The sequence below is a fragment of the Camellia sinensis genome, chromosome 7 (assembly GCF_055761805.1).
Source record: "Camellia sinensis isolate YWXY chromosome 7, ASM5576180v1, whole genome shotgun sequence".
In the NCBI taxonomy this organism is placed as follows: domain Eukaryota; kingdom Viridiplantae; phylum Streptophyta; class Magnoliopsida; order Ericales; family Theaceae; genus Camellia; species Camellia sinensis.
In genome coordinates, this window is record NC_138967.1 from 78,585,653 (window position 1) to 78,604,999 (window position 19,347).

Sequence of the window (19,347 nt, forward strand, 5' to 3'; positions counted from 1 at the left end):
CATCAAACTTCCTCAACCATTTCTGAGCAAGTTGCAACACTTGCACTTGAAGAATCAAGACTTGCGGCAGAGCTGGCCTTTGTCAGACAAAGAAAACTCCATCTGCAACTGCAAAAAGATCAACTTGGCCAAAAAGCAAGGACCATGCTTTCTCAGATTACAAATGGTCCTTCTTTAATCCAAACTATCAAAGTAGAGCTAGACCAAGCCCAAACTATGCTTGCAGATGCCTAATCAGAATGTGGCATTCTGGCCATTCTTTTTCCCAGGACTTAGATTAGTTTCTTTTCTTCTATGTATTGCATAAAACATTTTACTATCTTTTGTAACTAGTACACTACTGTACATATCTTTTCTTTAATGAATATCAATATTTTGTTTTGCATAGCCTGTTGTACTAAATATTTCATTCCTGTGCAAATTTTCTTTCTTTGTGTGAATTACTTTGTCTTGTATGCCTCTTTCAACTTCCCTTGAAAGCTTCCCACATAGTTGGATAATACCTCCTAAGGTATTCCCATTTATATTCCTCCTATGTGGCTGCCCTTCCAAGGACTCCAACTGATATGCACCTTCCTTAAGGACTTTATGAACCCTAAAGAGGCTTTCTCAATTTGGTGACCACTTGCCAAACTCAGGGTCTTTTGTTCCCAATGGCAAGATGGTTTTCCACACCAAGTCACATACTCCAAAGATTTTCAAATTAACCTTCTTGTTATAGACTCTCTCAATCTTCTTCTTTTGAGCCATCATACAATCAAAGGCATTAATCCTTTTGCATTATACACCCTGTTATTCCATGAACTTGGCCTCCACATACTCATTTACATGAATGTCATAGTGTTATTCCCTTTGTGAATTCCTGTAAGCCCATAAGACCTCAAATAATAACTCATGCCAAGCTCTTGGATTGTCTTCTATCACTTTACTCAGTGTCACTTTGATTGTTTTGTTTGATGACTCTGCATGCCCATTTGCTTAGGCATAATATGGAGATTAGTTCAACATTTGAATGCCATACTCTTTGGCAAACTCCATTACCTCATCACCATTAAATACTATCCCTTGATAGACAGTAAATGTCTGTTGCAAGCCAAACCTATGTACTATGTGTTTCTTGATAAAATCAATCACATGAGACTAATTCACCACTTTTAATGGGACCGCCTCTACCCACTTAGTAAAATAATCTGTGGCCACTAATATGAATGCATGTTGTCTTGATGATGGAGGAAATACCTGGTCAATCAAATCTATTGCCTAATCTCTAAATGGCCAAGGCTTGACAATTGAATGCAAGTCCCTAGCTGGCACTTTCTGCACATTGCCATGTTTTTGGCATTGCTAGCATCCCTTTGCATAATCAATACAATCATTCCTTACAAAGGGCCAAAAATACCCATGCCTTTTAATCAACCACCTCATCTTTTTCACCTGCTTGGTGAGCACCACAAATGCCCTCATGGACTTCTGCCATGACCTGTATCTGTTCTAACCCTCCAATATATAACAATGTCAACCCATCTTGGGTCCTTCTACATAAGTCATCCCCCCATAATACTTTGTCCTTCTATCTACTTTTGCTTCTGGGTCACTTAAATTCTTAATCAAACGTGACCTCCAATCATCTTCTAATACCTCCAAAGTCAATATTGACAAACCTTGCAACTGTCGACACCCAACACAAGGCATTGTTCTCTTCTGAATCCTAACTATTCTTTCCTAGAAACCCTTTGGAATTCACAGGCCAGAGGCTGCCTGGACCATCTTGTTGGCCTCTTTATTCTCAAGTCTGAACATGTGTTCAAACTCTATTGTCTCAAAACCTTTGACTAGTTGCAATACCTGCTCTAGATACTCTCCAAGTATTGTATTGCTACACTTATATTGGCCTATTACTTGCCTTATCATCAACTGTGAATCTCCAAAGACTTCTAAGTATGGAATTCTTAGACTTCTTGCTAACTCTAAGCCAATAATCAAGGCTTCATATTCTACCTGATTATTTGAAAACACTTGAGTTTCATCCAATTGATATAAGGACTAAAAAACCTGTCCTTGGAGTGAAACCAACACCACCCCAGCACCAACACCTTCTTCAATCTTTGAGCCATAAAAAATTAACTTCCATGGCTTTTATTCAACTGAAAATACCTCATACAAATCTACCTCCACAGGGCTACATGGATGCTTAGCCAAGAAATCTGCTAGTGCTTGGTCTTTCACAGCTTTCTGGGGTACATACTTGAAGCAATATTCAACTAAGGCCAATTACCATTTTCCTTGTCTTCCTTTGAAAACTGGCCTTGACAACATGTGTTTTATTACATCAGTCTGAGTGATCACCTAAACATCTGTAGGTAGCATGTAATGCCTCAATTTGATGGTTGCAAAATACAAAGCCAAACACAAATTTTCAACAGAGTTGTACCTAGTCTCTGCCTTATTTAATTTCCCACTTAAGTAATACACAGGCTATTCATAACCCTCATCATTGTCTTGAGCCAATAAACAACCAATCGACTGTTCTCTTGCTGAAATATATAGCTTTAATGGTTTCCCTTTAATGGGTGGCATCAAGACTGGAGGTTTAGATAAATAGTCTTTAATTGCAGCAAATGCCCTCTGATGCTCACTTTTCCATCTAAAGTCTTTATCAGACTTTAATTTTAATAAAGTAGAGAAAGCTAAAGTCTTCCCTGCTAAACTGGCAATGAATCTCCTTAAAAAATTTATTTGCCCAAGGAAACTTTGCAACTCTTTCTTGTTAAATAGAGGCTGGGCTGCTTTAATAGCTTTAGCCTTGTTTGCGTGCACCTCTATCCCTTTCTGATGGACCAAAAACCCAAAAAACTATCAGCATACACCCCAAAAGCACACTTCAAGGGGTTCATTTTTAGCTGGTACTTCCTTATCCTTTGGAACACCTGTTGAAGATGTTCTAAATGCTCTTCAAACTCATCAGACCTGACTGCTACATTATCAATATACACCTCCAAAAATTTCCCAATCAGATCATGAAAGATAAAGTTCATAGCCCTCTGATAGGTGGCCCTTTCATTCTTAAGCCCAAAAGGCATCACCACCCACTCGAAGGTTTCGAAGGACCTTGGGTACCTGAATGCAGTCTTATGAACATCATTTAGGCTAAAAAAGATCTGATTGTATCCAGCATGGCCATCCATGAATGATAAAATCTTATGTCTTGCAGCTGAATCTACTAACAAGTCTGCAATTGGCATGGGAAACTCATCCTTAGGTGTGGTCAAATTTGAATTCCTAAAATCAATACACACTCTAATTTTTCCATTCTTTTTAAGAACTGAAACTGTATTTGACAGCCACTCCACATACCTGGCTATTCTAATGAAACCAACTTTTAAGAACCTTTCAATTTCATCTTTCACCTTAAGAGTGACCTCATTTGTCATTCTCTTTAATGGTTACTTATGTGGCACACAATTTGACTTTATTGGCAATTTATGTTCAACCAAGGACCAATCTAATCCTGGCATCTCATCATAACTCCAAGAAAAATAATCAGAATAATCTGAAACCAAGCCAACTAACTTTATTTTACATTCATTAGATAATAAAGCATTTACATAAATGGGCCTCTTACAGGACTCATCTTGTAAATTAAACTCCTCTAAAGGGTTCTACACATCAGCCTTGTGATCATCACGCTTTGCAGGAGCTGCCTTCAGATTTTCATACTGCATCTCTTTATAGTCTAGAGGGTTATTATCTACCACACATTCTGCCCAAAAATAGAGGGGCAACATACCACCTAATCTCCTCTCTAAAAAGAAATAAAAAAAAATCTAAGAAAAGTATTTTTAATTATATTAAAATCAAATTCACTCTCACTCTTCTTTATTTTCATTGGTACTGTCTTCAATCAGCACTTCATCTATAGGCTTGGTCTGCAAGACACTTGGCCTGGCCACTTCCTACCTCATCTATCAAAACCTTTCCTCAATAAATTTCTAGAACTGGCCATAAGTCAGTCTAATTCCCCTTGACTTCAACTCCTCATTTTCCAATACAATAGGGCCAAATTCTTCAGCATACAGCATAGCCTCCACATTATGGATATCATCCTTGAATGGATTTGCCTCTGCCAGAAAACCTTCATACCTTGCCCTTCCTGGCCTTCTACTGTCAGGAAAATTAGAGCTTAATGAAGAGATGAAGGTACATAACCATTGGAATGAATCCAATCCCTTCGAAAAAACAAATTATAATTGGGGGTCAAATCAATCACAAAAAATGTCGCCCCCATCACTCTGTCCCCAACCTGCAGTTGCAAAATAATCACTCCCCTTGTGTCAGATGAACCTCCTAAAAAATACTCATAGATACATCAGAAGTGATTAATCATCAACTGTTTTCCCAATAAGACTCAGAATTCTGGTGGGCAAAATATTCATAATAGCCTTATTATCAATCAACACCATAGTTAGAGGACAACCATTCAAGTGAGCACTCACATACAAAGGCCTCAAGTGCCTTTTCACTTCTATTTTGGGTGACTGGAGCACCACCTTCTCACTATTACCAATTTTAACCACCTGAATGGACTTGCCAGCCTTCTCTCTAGGCTTACTCACATCTGCCATCATCACAGCAAGCTCTGATAGATCTTCCACATCGCCTTTCAATTGTTCTAACTGCTCAGGTTTTGCCTCAAAACTTTTTGGTAAAGCCAGAATCATATTACAATTAGGGTTTGCAGGCTAAGAACCAAAACTAATCGCATCCAATCCTTCACCAAAGTCCCCAGAACTTTCAGACTTTGTATGTTCTTTTGTGTCTTCCTTGCTGTCGACAGGAACATCTTCTGATTTTCTTGGCCCACTCTCCTCATTAGAAAGGAGAGCTTTAGATATCTCCTCCAACTGTCTTCTAAGGAGAATCTTTTTAGGTGTTTTATCCAGCACCTTCCCCTTTTTGCTTGACTTACCACTTTCTTCATTCTCTTTCTCTCTTATCCAAATCAAATTGTTTTGATCATCTCTCTTTGGATTGTCACTCTCCTTTGTTGAGAACATAGCATGAAACTTTCTTTGTTCTCTCCTCACTTGAGTCCAAGTTGGACCCATGGGCTTCCACCCTGAAAAAAGAAACATTGGATGTATCACACCCTGCCAACTAGCATAGGTAGGCATTAGTGGCTAATCCATCCTTGGTTGCACAAGGAAATAAGCCTGTGGAAACCTCACTCCTTGGCCATGAAACTGCCCTGGCCTAAAAAACCTTTGACCTTGGCCAACAAATGGCCTCTGAAATAGTCTTGGCATAAATGCTGGTCTCTGAACATAACTAGGGCCACTAGACGACCTCTAATATTTCAACTGCCTTACTTTGATTCTAACCCCTTCTACTCCATGAAGAGAAGAATACATAGGCTACCATCTAAATAAGAATGGGCCATCCTCCTTACTATATGACCTGTCGACAGGCCCAAAGATCCCAAGGTCCTGCCCATCAAACAACAACTTCTCTCCATTGAAAATTTGAAGGTCACCCCCATCTAAGGTATCAAACCTTAGGCCATTATCCTTCATGCTTTTTTTCAACTTGTCAGCCAAAATGGCTTGCAATTTTTCTTTTTTAGTCCCACATCTTGAGCACACAAACTTGTTCTCATCTATCGGTTTCTTTCCCTTTTATTGCTTCTCCTTGTGAACTCTCTCCAAGTCAGACAACAAAGCAGTTGGATTTGGTGCCTTCCTTTTAATGCTAGCTAACGCCATATGGATTGGTGCCATTTCTGGAAAAGGATTGTTGTCCACTGCCATAACTCTTTTCTCATTCTCTGCATATTTCAGCAGTCCCTTCTATATTAAGTCCTGCACACAATTTCTGAAAGTTACACAATTGTTGGTAGAATTTCTAAAAGTATTGTGCCATTTATAATATTCTTTTCCTACTCTGTCTTGTTCTTTTGGAATTACATGTCAATGAGACAATGTTAAAAATTTACTAGCCAATAACTCATCAAAAATGGCATCAGCTTTAGACAAATCAAAAGAATATTGCCTAAATATAGTGTTTTGTGGTAAAGTGGTTTGGAAATACTTTTTGATCCTGGTAGGCACTCTTGATCCTCTGGTCGCCACCTGAAAAAGGAATGAACACTCCGGTCGGGGATGCCGGAATTAGCACTCTGACGGACAAGTCAGTATCCTCTCAAGTCTTACTTCTATTTCAAGTTATCTCCCATTTTATTTTATTTTTTATTTTATTGTATTTTTTTTACATACCTCGGTTTGACTGAAGCTTCTCCTTTTTATACTGCACTCTAGGGGCCCACTTTCCCATCACCACCTTTGGCTATCACATCCGAGATCCCCAGATGTGTCAGAAGAATTATGGAATACTCGATCCTCAGATAGATTCTACTCGGCCTTGGTCTTGTTCAGATGGGTCTGGTCATGCCGAGTTATCTTCGCTAGTCTTCTCATCTCTTGGCATCCTCTGAGTAGGTCCTGGGCGGTCACTTTTACTTGGCCCCCACAATTGCCCCCCAAACATTCGAATTACATATTTATTCGACATATTTGGTTTCTCGGCTAGTAGGTCCAAAAATCCTCAAAAGTTAGAGATACGGCGGTTGCACTTCTTTTCATACTGATTCGTTAGAGTAGACGCGTTTAATCATTACAGCTTCCCTTCCCTTCATATTTGACATTTATTTAATGCAATTTTAAAAATATGTACGTCCGTATATTCTTGAAACGAAAGGCCATCCTTTGAAAATTCTTCATTCCAACCTTCTTCAAGACCTCTGCAACCCCACTTCCCACTGTTCATCTTCGTTCTCATCCTGTAAGTCCTCTGTGTGTTTTTGCTTTGTTTTATTTTACACTTTGTTTTCATTTCGTCTCGAATGGCGAGGCACTTGAAAGATCTCCTCTCAAAGGATCGAGTTGCAGCCTTCCGTCGTCACTTTTTGATTCCAGACGACGTCCACTTATCCCTTGTCGTAGATAATGTGGCGGATAAGGAGAGGGCTGACATGAACACGATTAATTTCCTACTCTCGGCAATTGTTGAGGGTGGAGTCCGATTCCCCCTTCACCTTTTCCTTAGGACTGTACTACATTATTGGGGGCTAATCCCCTCCCAACCTAATGTGAACTTTTATCGAATAATCATGGGTATAGTAGAATTGAACTGCCGACTAGGTCTTAACCTAGGGATCCCAGCTATTTGGCATTGCTACGTCATGGTGAAATCAACCGGCCGGTAGGGCTGCTACTTCTTAAGAGCCAAAGACATTGATCACCACTTGGTGACTATGCTCGCTAGCTCTGGCAAAAGGGTTGACGACATTATGGTCACCGTCCGAGGTAATTGGGAATTTGGCGAGGGAGAAGATCGCCAAAACCCAGTACCAAGGCGAAAAGGTGAGCCAGGAGGCCGATTATAAATGTTATGTTTTTCATAAACAATTTATTCGGCTTAACTATTAGATGCTGAATTCATTCTGTCTTTGCAGGCAACGACTTAAAATGAACATTGACATCGACAGACGAAACCGTCCTTGAACAAGTGAAGGTAGTTCTTAATTACAATGGTCGTGCATGCCTTCAAGGTTAAGGGTGAGTGGCCCACGTCTTGCTGAAGTACAATCCTACTTACTTCACTTTCTCGGCCACAAATAATATCCTCGTGTCGAGAGATGAATGACAACTTATTGCATTCATATTCCCTAGTTTCAAAAGCCTAAGGGATATTGGTGCCGAGGGTTCTGATGCTGACGCCAGCGAACAAGTCGGCGAAGATGCGCAATCAGAAGGCCTTGCGAAGGACCAGCAGCTGAACAGGGAGATTGACTTGGCATTTGAGCACATCTGCCCTGATCATTCTGACCACTCTGCTACTTCTGGCCAAGTAGACTTATCCGTTCCCGAGGACGATATTTTCACCGATTTATAGGATCTACCAGGGGCCAAATTAGAAGCCGAAGATATGAGAGGAGAATCTCTCGCCCAACTCGCTAGAAGATGAAATGCTGAAAGGATAATGGCCAGGCGACAAGGCGGCAATTCTGGGGAGAGCCATGTAACTCCAACGCGTGAGGTTCCTCCAGAAGAGACGGCCTGTCGTGAGATTGTCGCCGAATTAGCTCCTGAGCCACAAACAAAAGTTATTGAAGCCAATCTTCAAGGGCAGAAGCGGTCTGTCTAGATAGAACCAGACCCATCTCACATACCGATTGATAAATGGCCTAGGTTAGAGATGCTACCCGTCACTGATAGTTTATCCAAGCCATTCATCATTCAACCACGAATGAAGAATGCGCCGGTTCCATCTAGTGGGTCGGCCATCTAGGATCCGAATGTGGCCCTTAGTGTGGCTTCGGCTCTCTCGCTTCCAGTAGACAGGGCAACTTTTCATGCCAAACCGAATGTAATTGCAATCGCTCTGGCGGCGTAGTTGGCCATTTGGTAAGTTTTGATAAAATGTCCGACTTTGTGAAATTTCCTTTTTGAATCCAACTAAAGTCTTGACTTTATTGATGTCACATCAGATGGCGGGAAGGCTTGCCGAGATCGGTCGATGGCATTATGATGCCGTAAAAGAGACTCGGTATCCTTGAAGGCCAACTTGAAGCTGAAAAAGGATAAGGCCGTTGTTGTAGCTGCCGATTTGTCCGTGGCGATGACTAAGGTGGAAGAAGAGAAAATGAAGGACGTTGCTGCTGAGGAAAAAGCGCAGCATGCCAACTTTCTTTGTAGGGCTGCTGAAGAAAGTGCAAATTTGATAGACAGTTCCCTCAAATCGGCTCAAGAGGAAATATCAAAACTAAAGGCCAAACTTGAGGTCGAGAGGAAGGCGAAGGAGCTTGCTTTGGCGGATGCGGCCAAGGCTTTTGACGCCGAAGAGACTAAGGTAAAGGAGTTATATGTTGTTGAAGTCGTGAAGTTCGAGAATAATGGTTTAAGCACGGATGGCTCAAAGCTTTGGTGGCCGCCAACATGATGCTCGATCAGCTGATTTCTTATGAGCAGTTGGAAGTTGAACCGCTAGAATCAGATCCAGAGGAATTCGACTTCTGAGCTGCCATTTTTGTAATAGATATTTTTGTTTTCAACTGTTTACTTTGATCGGCTGTTTTTGTAATAGAATTTTGTTTTCAACTGCTTACTCTGATCAGCTGTTTTTGTAATAGATGCGTTAAACGATTTTGGCTTGGTATTAGGGCTATTTTCATGTATAAAGTGTCGAATATACCCGTGTACTTTATTAATGAAAATGTCCATTTTACTTATGAATTTATGAGTATGCCTTGTTTGGTGAGTGATAATAAAAAGAAGAATAGAGATAGTAAAAATGAGGAAATTACCAAGTTGGGCAATTGTAGTAATTCGGCAAAACTAAAGTAGAGTTGAATAGATTAATAAATCTGCCCTTACCCTAGTTGACCACTGAGCGTACCCGCCGAATACAGTCTGAAAGCAGCTCACGGGTTCAGGTCGGGCAACTGTCTGAATTCGGCAAAACTAAAGGAGAGCTGCATATATTAATAAATCTGCCCTTGCCCCAGCTGACCACTGAGCGTAACCGCCGAATACAATCTGAAAGCAGCTCATGGGATTAGGTGGGGCAACTGTCTAAATTCGACAAAACTAAAGGAGAGCTGAATATATTAATAAATCTGTCCGTGCCCCAGCTGACCACTGAGCGTAATCGCTGAATGCATAAGTAGGCGATGACAGTGAGCGCTTCGTAATCGTACCTGCAATTAATATGCTGGTAGCCAGGTGCGTGTGGGGCCTGTGGACTCTTTAAATACACGCTGGTGAGAGTGTGACTGAAAAAAGGAACACTGGTGTGAACTGATTGATTACGTATGTCTAGCAGAGTATTCTTCAACAACAGAGCCGAGGGAAAAGCACTAGCTGATCTGGAGGCAGAAATGAACTGTGGAATCGGTGGAGAATCTTTTTGCACTGGAAGAATGGTGTTGGAGGAACGAGAGAGACGTCGGTCCCCCCGTTGTCGAAGCAGGTCCCCAAGAGAGGGTGAGGTAGAAAAATCACCTAGGAGGAGGGTGCAACAACGAGGGAACTCCAAGACTGGGAGTGTCCATGCCTCAACACGAAACGAACCATCTAGGCCACTATGCCCACTAAGTTTTTCAGTGTTCGGTGGGAACAAACAAATGATCGAAGAGGATTCAATTATCTGTGATCCGAACGCGGTGGTAGAGTTTACTCAGCAAATATTTCCACCCGAAGTACAACAGTCAATGATTGGTCGGGTTGATTACGAAATTTTTTGAGAGGGCGTTCATGGAGTGGTCAAAGGACTATATAGCTCCTATGAGATCGGCATGTGCCTTCTCGCCACGCGAAGAGAGATCGAATAGAAAGACAGTCAAATTTGGGACTTGCAGCGCCGTGCAGAAAAGGCCGAAGCATGAGCTGAGAAAGGCCAAGGTTGCCGAGATGCAATCAGCGGGTTAGATGAACTCAGTCATTTTGGATAGAGTAAACCAATGCTTGCTTGATCATGCCATAGCTGATCGGGATACGGCAAGCATGTTTGCAAAAGAGGCGATAAGAATGCAGGCCTATGAGCAAGGCTTTTTCGACTGCCGAAAGATCAGTATTGAGAAGACCAAGGAAAAGTTAGCGAATGACGTTTTCCGATGCAAGAATCGTGGCTTTAAACATGGATGGATTAAGCATTTACAAGCCGCGGGTGTCGATTTGGCGTCCTCATTGTACCAAAGTTACAAGTTCTCCTTCGAGGCATATGAGGCCGAAAAGACTGATGACGAAGAAGAAAGTGCCGATAAGGAAAAGTCCTAGATAATCCAAAAGACATTGTCTTTCCCAGTCTATCGATACCCATGTATTTGTATATATTGTTATAAAGAATAAATATCCTTTGTACTTATTTGTATAAAATTATGGTTGTCCTTGTCAGAAACATGTGTTTCTGGTCTCATGCCATCTTCTTGCTCTTGGTTTATTAATGCATCTTTAGAATTATTTTTCTGTTGATCATTGCAGTTTAATTACTAACTTTGGCCGGCTTAAGTAATGCTGATCTAATAAACCTTGCAATAACCGTGCCGAATTTGGTGCCGATCATGATAATGCATGAAAAGTGCTTCGAATTCGGAGTCTTTGGTGCGACCAATCGTGACATGTACGAAGAGTGCTCTGCATTCGGAGTTTTGATTATGGCCAATCATGATATCCACGAAGGGCACTCCGAATTCAGAGGCTTATTTGGCCCAAACGTGAGCATGCACGAAGGGCGCTCCGCATTCAGAGTCCTGTTTATCGCCAATCGTGATATCCACGAAGGGCGCTCTGCATTTGGAGTCTTAATTATGGCCAATCGTGATATTCACAAAGGGAGCTCCGAATTCGGAGGCTTTTCATCATTCAACTATTTCCAATGAGACGACAATAAAAAAGGCATACTGTATTGTAGAATACGTAGATGCATACATGTTTGTATAATAGTAGAAATCAAAAACGAACTAGCATGTCGTACAAGTCAGCTTAAAGATAAAATTTACGTAAGTGGGCCAAATTCCAAGGGCGTGGTAAACTTTTGCCAGCCATGTCTGAAAGCCGATATGCCCTCGTTCCGGCAATCGAATCAATCTGGTAAGGACCGTCCTAGTTGGGACCTAATTTACTGTCTGCCGGATTCTTAGTAATATGGAGCACTTTCTTAAGGAACAGTTCTCCAGGTGCATAATGACGCAACTGCATGCGTTGGTTATACGCTGTTGCTGATATCGTGCCATGCACGTAAGAGCGCTATCTCGGCGTTCTTAAATCAAAGTCAGATCTAAGGCCAACATCATGTCATTACGCCTAATGTCAAAAACCTTGGATTTCAGTGTAGGCAGGCCAATTTCAAGAGGGATAATAGCCTGTGTCCCAAAGCACAAGGCGAACAGTGTTTCTTCAGTAGACCACCTCGGAGTGGTGCGACGAGCCCACAATACACTGGGCAACTCTTCAACCCACTTGCCTTTGGTCTTCTCCAATCGTTTCTTGATGCTGTCCAGGATCACTTTATTAGAGGCCTCAACCTGACCATTGCTTTGCGGGTACGCCGGTGAGGAAAAATAGGGTCAGATACCATTTGTATTGCATAACTCCCGATAGATGCCTCAATCAAATTGGGTGCCGTTATCCGATACCAATGCTCTCGGTGTGCCGAATAGAGTTATAATGTTTTTCCATACAAAGCATTTAACATCAACATCTCAGATATGTTCCAATGTCTCAACTTCGACCCACTTCGTGAAATAATCTGTTGCGACGATCAGGAATCATTTGTTTCCCAGAGCTCGTGGTAATGGCCCAACGATGTCAAGTCCCCATTGAACGAACGACCAAGGACTAGTAACGGAATTTAATTCTTCCGCAGGCAGATCAGTAAATGGGAAATTTTTTTGGCATTCTTCGCATTTCTTTACGTTGTTCTAGGCATCAGTGCGTATGGTCGGCCAATAATATCCCATGTGTTACGGCTCGATGAGCCAATGCGTGTCCTCCAGAGTGAGCACCGCAACTACCTTCATGTATTTTAGCCAGGAAGTCCTCAACTTTGTTTGGATGAACACATTCCAAATATGGTCCAAAGAGAGATTTTTTGTACAGCTCTCCCTGCGGATCCAGATAATATAGCAGGGCTTTATTCTGCAATTTATGCGCTTCTTTCTTATCTGTTTGGAGCTACTCTGAGGAAAGAAATGCGGCGATAGGGTCCATCCAACTCGGTCTTGACTCAATGATGTTAATCTAAACTATTTCAGAAGAAGTGATACTTGGCTCTAGGATGAACCTTACTTCGATGGTTCGTTTGACTTTTGAGTTAATGGTGGAAGCTAGGCAAGAAAGGGCATCCGCATGTGTGTTCTGATCCCGGGTTATCTGATTCAGCTCGTGGTGGTTGAATTTTGTGAGCAAGGAATTCGCCGTTTTCATGTAGACTACGATTCGGTCATTTTTAGCTGCATATTCCCCTTTCAACTAGTTGATGACTAACTTTGAGTCACAGAAAACATGTAACAGCCATGCACCAAGATGAAATGCATTGCGAAGGCTGGTTAACAATGCTTTGTATTAGGCCTCGTTATTTGATACATCAAAACTTAGTTTGACTGGTTGCTCGATTATTGCCCTTTCAAGGGTCATAATTACTACGCCTGCCCTGCTGCCATGTTGATTAGATGATCCATCATAATATATTTGCCAAATGTCTCCAATGTACATTCTCTAGTCGGGTTGAGGTTGAAGGGGGACTTGATCAGACTTGAAGTCGGCATGGCATCCTGTTAATTCGGCTACAAAGTCGGCCAGCACCTACCCTTTAACGGCCATTTTGGATAAAAACTAGATGTCATATTGGCCGAGTTCCAAAGCCCATTTGGAGACTCACCTTGATGCTTTCGCGCTACGGAGCGCTGCTCGGAAAGGATAGTTTGTTAATACCCCTATGGTATGAGAGCTTGAAAATAGTGCATTAGCTTTCTGGCAACCACCATGAGAGCTAGGATGAGTTTTTCCATTGGTAGGTATCATATCTCTGCGTCAACCATGGCCTTGCTTACATAGTAGATTGGTTGCTGCTACCCGAGTTCTTCCTTCAGTAATGCGGATATCGCCAGATACAAGATGAGCAGGTCGCTTGGCGATGGGGTTACCAAGAGTGGCACTGATTAAAGATAAGTTTTCAAGCCATCCAGTGAGGCCTGGCACTCCAGTGTCCATTCAAATGCTTTGCCCTGCCGAAGGGTATGAAAAAATTGTCGGCAACGATCTGAGGAGCAACTGATAAACCTATTGAGGTCGGCAAACATTCTTATCAACTTCTGAACTTCTTTTGTTGACTAAGGGGAGTCGAGTTCTAGAATTTTAGTGATCTGCTTCAGGTTGGCCTTTATTTTGCGATGGTTCACGATATAGCCAAGAAACTTGCCGTATCCGATGCTGAATGCGCACTTCGAGGCATTTAGTTTCATCTTGTAACTTCAGAGAATGCTGAAGGTCTCTGCTAAATCGGCTAGATGGGCATGCTTTTCCTTGGATTTCACCACCATGTCATTGATGTATACTTCCATGGTGGAGCCGAGTTGGTCCTTAAACACAGCGGTAACCAGCCTCTGGTATGTTGCCCTCGCATTCTTCAATCCGAAGGGCATGACCTTGTAGCAATAGGTTCCTCTTGGGGTGAGGAATGCGGTCTTTTCTTGATCCTCTGGATGCATGGCAATTTGGTGATAACCCCTATAGGCATCCAAGAAGCTCATGTGTTGATGATGCGCCGTTGCGTCTACAAGTTGGTCGATACTGGGAAGAGGAAAGCAATCCTTGGGACAAGCCCTGTTCAAGTCTGTGAAATCTACATAGATGCGCCAATATCCATTTTTCTTCTTTACAACAACGGTATTGGACAGCCACGTGGGATAAGTTACTTCACGAATTGCCCTGGCATCAAGTAACCTGTCAACTTCGTCAACAACGACCGATGCATGCTCTGCGGCTGACCATCGACTTTTCTAAATGATTGGTTTGATTTTTGGTTTGATTTTTGGGTCGACGTTTAAACAGTGCTAGGCCATAACTGGATCAACCCCTGGCATTTCATATGGTGTCCATGCAAACACGTCAATGTTGCCGAGTAAGAAGGAAATCAACTCGAGTCTTTCAACTTCGGTTAGGGAGTTGCCGATCATGAAGAACTTGTCAGGTTCCCCATTGATTTTGATGCGATCAAGGTCTTCAATTGCCTTCTCGCTAGGGATTTTCCCAATGTCCTCGAGGCTTTCTTGATCCGGTACTTCAATTGAGTTCACTTCCAGTTCCTTTGGCCTTTTCGCAGCAGCAATAAGGTATTATGCCAGTGCTGATTTCTAAGAGCCCCGAATCTGCTCTATGCTATATTCAGTTGGGAAACGGAGTAGTTGATGGTAGATGCTTGGCACAGCCCGCATAGCATGCGGCTAGGTTTTTCTCATGATAAGATTGTATGGTGATGGGAGTTTGACGACCAGAAATTCCACATCGACTGATTTGGTACCCGCCCATACTGGTAGTGTGATCTTGCCCAAAGGGTACTCGGGGTTGGCGTTGAAGCCGAACAGTGGGTAATCAGTCGGTAAGAGATCTGAATCAGTGATGCCGAGTTTAATGAATGTCTTGTAATACATTATTTCTAAGGTGCTTCCCTGATCGATGAGAACACGCTTGACTGTGAATCTGTTCACGCGTAGCTCGACGACGAGGGGATCAGTGTGGGGGAGAGTTACTCCATCTAAGTTAGTGTCGTCGAAGCTAATCTTGCCAGTTTCATGGGGTTGTTTGGCTGATTGGCTTGGATGGGCTAGATTGCAACTGAATTGTATGTATTTGGGCTGGCGACGGTAGGCTACAGATCATGTGAATTACACTAAGTGGAGGTGAATCCGGCCGTAGAGCTATCGTGTTTGGTGAATTATTCTTTTGGATATGTTGTGCCAGCCAACCATCTTGCACTAACTCCTCCAGGTGGTCTTTCAGTGCATAACAGCTGTCAGTGTCGTGGCCATGGTCCTTGTGATAGTTGCACCGCCTATCTCTTTTTCTAGTATCAGGGGACCCCATCATCTTGGATGGCCACTTAAAGAACGAAAGATGCTGGATTTTGGGTAGGATCTTACTGATCGGCTCTGCCAATTCTGTATACTTCTTGTCCGAACGTCTGGTACCCCTGCTATCCATTTGATACTGTTCGTTTGAACAGTGTGAACACTGCCCACTTGATCGGTGCGAATCACGCCAGTTATCTTGTTTAGCCCGAATCCGAGGCTCAGGGTTGCTTGGTGGCACGACGCTTATCGGCTGAACCAAACCAGATGGTGTTGATTTAACGACTTTTTGTCCGGCCTTGATGAGGAGAGCATCATCTTCCACCTTGCAGTACTCCTCAACTTTCATCATTAGTGCCCAGATTGTTTTGGGAGGCCGTATGGTCAACAAACTTCAGAGAGGACCATCGGGGTGTAACCCTATCTTAAAGGCGGTAATGGCCATGGAATCATTGCAAGCATTATCTACCAAGTTGAAACACTCCCAATAGCATACCGAATACTTACGGAGGGTCTCTTTGGTTTAATTTGCATCACCTAGAGAGAGTCGGCCTGCTTTGGTTAGACCTCATTGGTGATGAATCTTGCCTTGAAGGATTTTTGGAGTTGATGAAAGTTTTTTATTGATGCTGGTTCCAGTTTATAATACCATCTGACAGCCAATGGTCCCAGGCTACTTGGAAACATTCGATACATGAGGGCCTTATCATCAGCATGCAACGTCATCACTTGTTTGTAATGATGGATGTGGTCCGCGGGGTCTGACTTTCTGTCGTATAGGGTGAATGTCGGTGCTTTGAACTTTTTAGCCAGCACGGCCCTTGTAATGCGTCGTACGAAAGGGTCATGCCTGCCCTCTTTATCTGAATCATCATTGCCTTTCCCTCGCTTGTTTCATACATACGGACTACCCTCAAATGAGCTGGATACATTAACTCGCCCCTTCTTTCTGGGTTCTTGAGATGTTGAATCAAAATCACTGCCACTATCATGTTTTCGATGTTGACGCCGTTGATCGTCCTTCTTCTTCTCTGGTGATCGACCTCGGTCATGATGTGCGGCCTGTTGGGATTTAGCTACCTCTAGGGCCAATTCCTTACGTAAGCGCTCGTTATTGGCCGCCATATCTTCCATACATTGTTCGTTTCCTTTTGCTTGATCCATGATCGTCTGTATAGTCTCTTGCATAGAGTTTGAGGGTGAGGTTTGAGCTACTGGGTCGAAGTTCAGGGCCCTTTACGCGGTGATATTCTCTGGTCCAAGCATGTTTCTTGGAGTAACATCATCTCATGGTGTAACATCGTTAGTGACTAGCAAAGGATCATCTGTTACGCCTGCCATGAATGCAATTGAGTATTCTAACAGACGGCACCAATTGTGGGAAAAGGGGTTTGGAAATACTCTTTGATCCTGGTAGATGCTCTTGATCCTCTGGTTTCCACTTGAAAAATGAATGAACACTCCGGTCGGGGATGCCAGAATTAGCACTCTGACGGACAAGTCTGTATCCTCTCAAGTCTTACTTCTATTTCAAGTCATCTCTTTTTCTTTTTTTTTTTTTTTTTTTTTTTTTTTTACATACCTCGGTTTGATTGAAGCTTCTCCTTTTTATACTGCACTCTAGGGGCCCACTTTCCCATCACCACTTTTGGCCATCACATCCGAGACCCCTGGATATGTCAAAAGAATTACGGAATACTCGGCTCTCGGATAGATTCTACTCGGCCTTGGTCTCGTTCAAATGGGTCTGGTCATGCCAAGTTATCCTCGCCAGTCTTCTCGTCTCTTGGCATCCTCTGAGCAGGTCTTGGGCGGTCACTTTTACTCGGCCCCCACATGTTTGTATTTTTTTTGGCTGGCTAAGTCGCTTGCATGTTCACTGGTTTGTCCATTTTCCTCAAAGTCCCACAAACTACTGGTGTTTTGCCAACCACTTGAGCCAAATCCACTTCAATTTTAGTTTCCACATCAGCCTCTTGGAAATAAGTCCCATAAGAGTTTGCATTCCTATGTCTTTCCTCTCTAAGTATTGATTCATATCTCGTTGCCCTAGATGACAACTCAAACAAATCTCTAAACACCATCCCTTCAAACTTTTTCCTCAACTTAAATTCTAGCCTGTTTTGAGCCATTCTCACAATTTCAACCTCAAGCATGTACATTCAACACCTATTTTTTGCCCTTTTAAATCTATCACTAAATTGTTCTGCACTCTCAGAAAACTTCTACCTCATTTCAGATAGATCAACTAGAGTTACTTCAGGCTCAGTTTTATAAAACTGGGCATGAAACTGGCTCTCCATTTCCACCCAAGTATAAACTGAATTCGCAGGTAAATTAATGAACCATGTAAAAGTAGTCCTACACAAAGAACGTGGAAATGACCTCATTTTAAGTATGTCATTATTTCCTGCTTCTCCACATTGTAAAGTAAACCTCCCTATGTGTTCAATGGTTTACTGGTTTTCCTCACCATGAAACAAGAAAAACTCAGGTACCCTATAGTTCCTAGGAATAGGTTCCTTATCTATCCATTATGGGTATGGTTTCCTAAATATAGGCCTTTCAGGCCTTCTCATCCCTGGACCATAAGGTCTTGAACAATTTGGATAATCTGGTCTTGTTGAAAATTTTCACCATGATTAACAACATTTTGTCCCCATACCTATAATTATATTCAAAAGGTTCATGCCTGTCAACATGTAAAGGGGTTGCTGACCTCTTGGCCTTGGGCCATTACCAAATGGTTCATGGTACATTCCAAGTCTGTGCATCTCAGGATATGCATCTATATTCCCAAAATTATTACCCTCTTGATTTCCATAATCCATATTAGGAATTTCTCTATATCCAGCATTTTGATTTTCAAACACTTGATTATAATTTTCAAAAACCACATTATTTCTTGGCCTCATGTTAGAGTATCCATTAAATTATGTGTTAAACAAATCTTTATTTTCTATACCTTTTTGGGCATAAAGTGGGTCAGAAAAAACACTTGACCTAAGTTGCCCCCAGGCTAGTTTCCTTGAATTTTAACATTTGAGGTTTGAAATACCTCATGCATTCTTTCCTTAGCAATTGGGTCCATGCAAAAGGACATTGGCTCACGAACAGACTAGTGTGGCATACCAGTTGGTGGCAGCATGTGTGCATCCCTTGCCTTTGAGGATACCTTCTGTGCCTTTACTTCACTCTAGTTTGCATACTCCATTGATGGGCTTTTGACACACTTCTCACTTCTCATTGAAGAATCTGGTTCTCCTCCAGTGACTGGTTTGCCAATGCATCCCTTATCTAAGCCACCAAGACCCCTATTGGAATTTTGGCATGGCCACTTGTCTGGCCTTCTGTACTCACTGCTTGGCCACTCATTTGGCCTTTTTGGGCTACTACTTGGCCTACATACTGAGCAACACCATCATCAGCGAAGACCAAGTCCTGGTCCACCTTTTCTTCCACCAACTCAAGATGCCTTTTCTCAAAATGCTTATCAAACTGTTTCTTCGCCTTTACCATTTTTTTTGTCCAAATTATGCAAGATGGTCCCACTGGGCGTGCTAAAAATTGTTAGTAAAAATTATGCTGGGTCTAGATCAACAATAACCAAGCAATAATTCAAACTGAACAACTTAAATAGGAAAAATCAACCAATTGTGGTTTCGGTTCTAATGCCTCAAAAGAATGAGGACTTCTTTGGATCAATTGATGTTAACAAAGTAAACAAG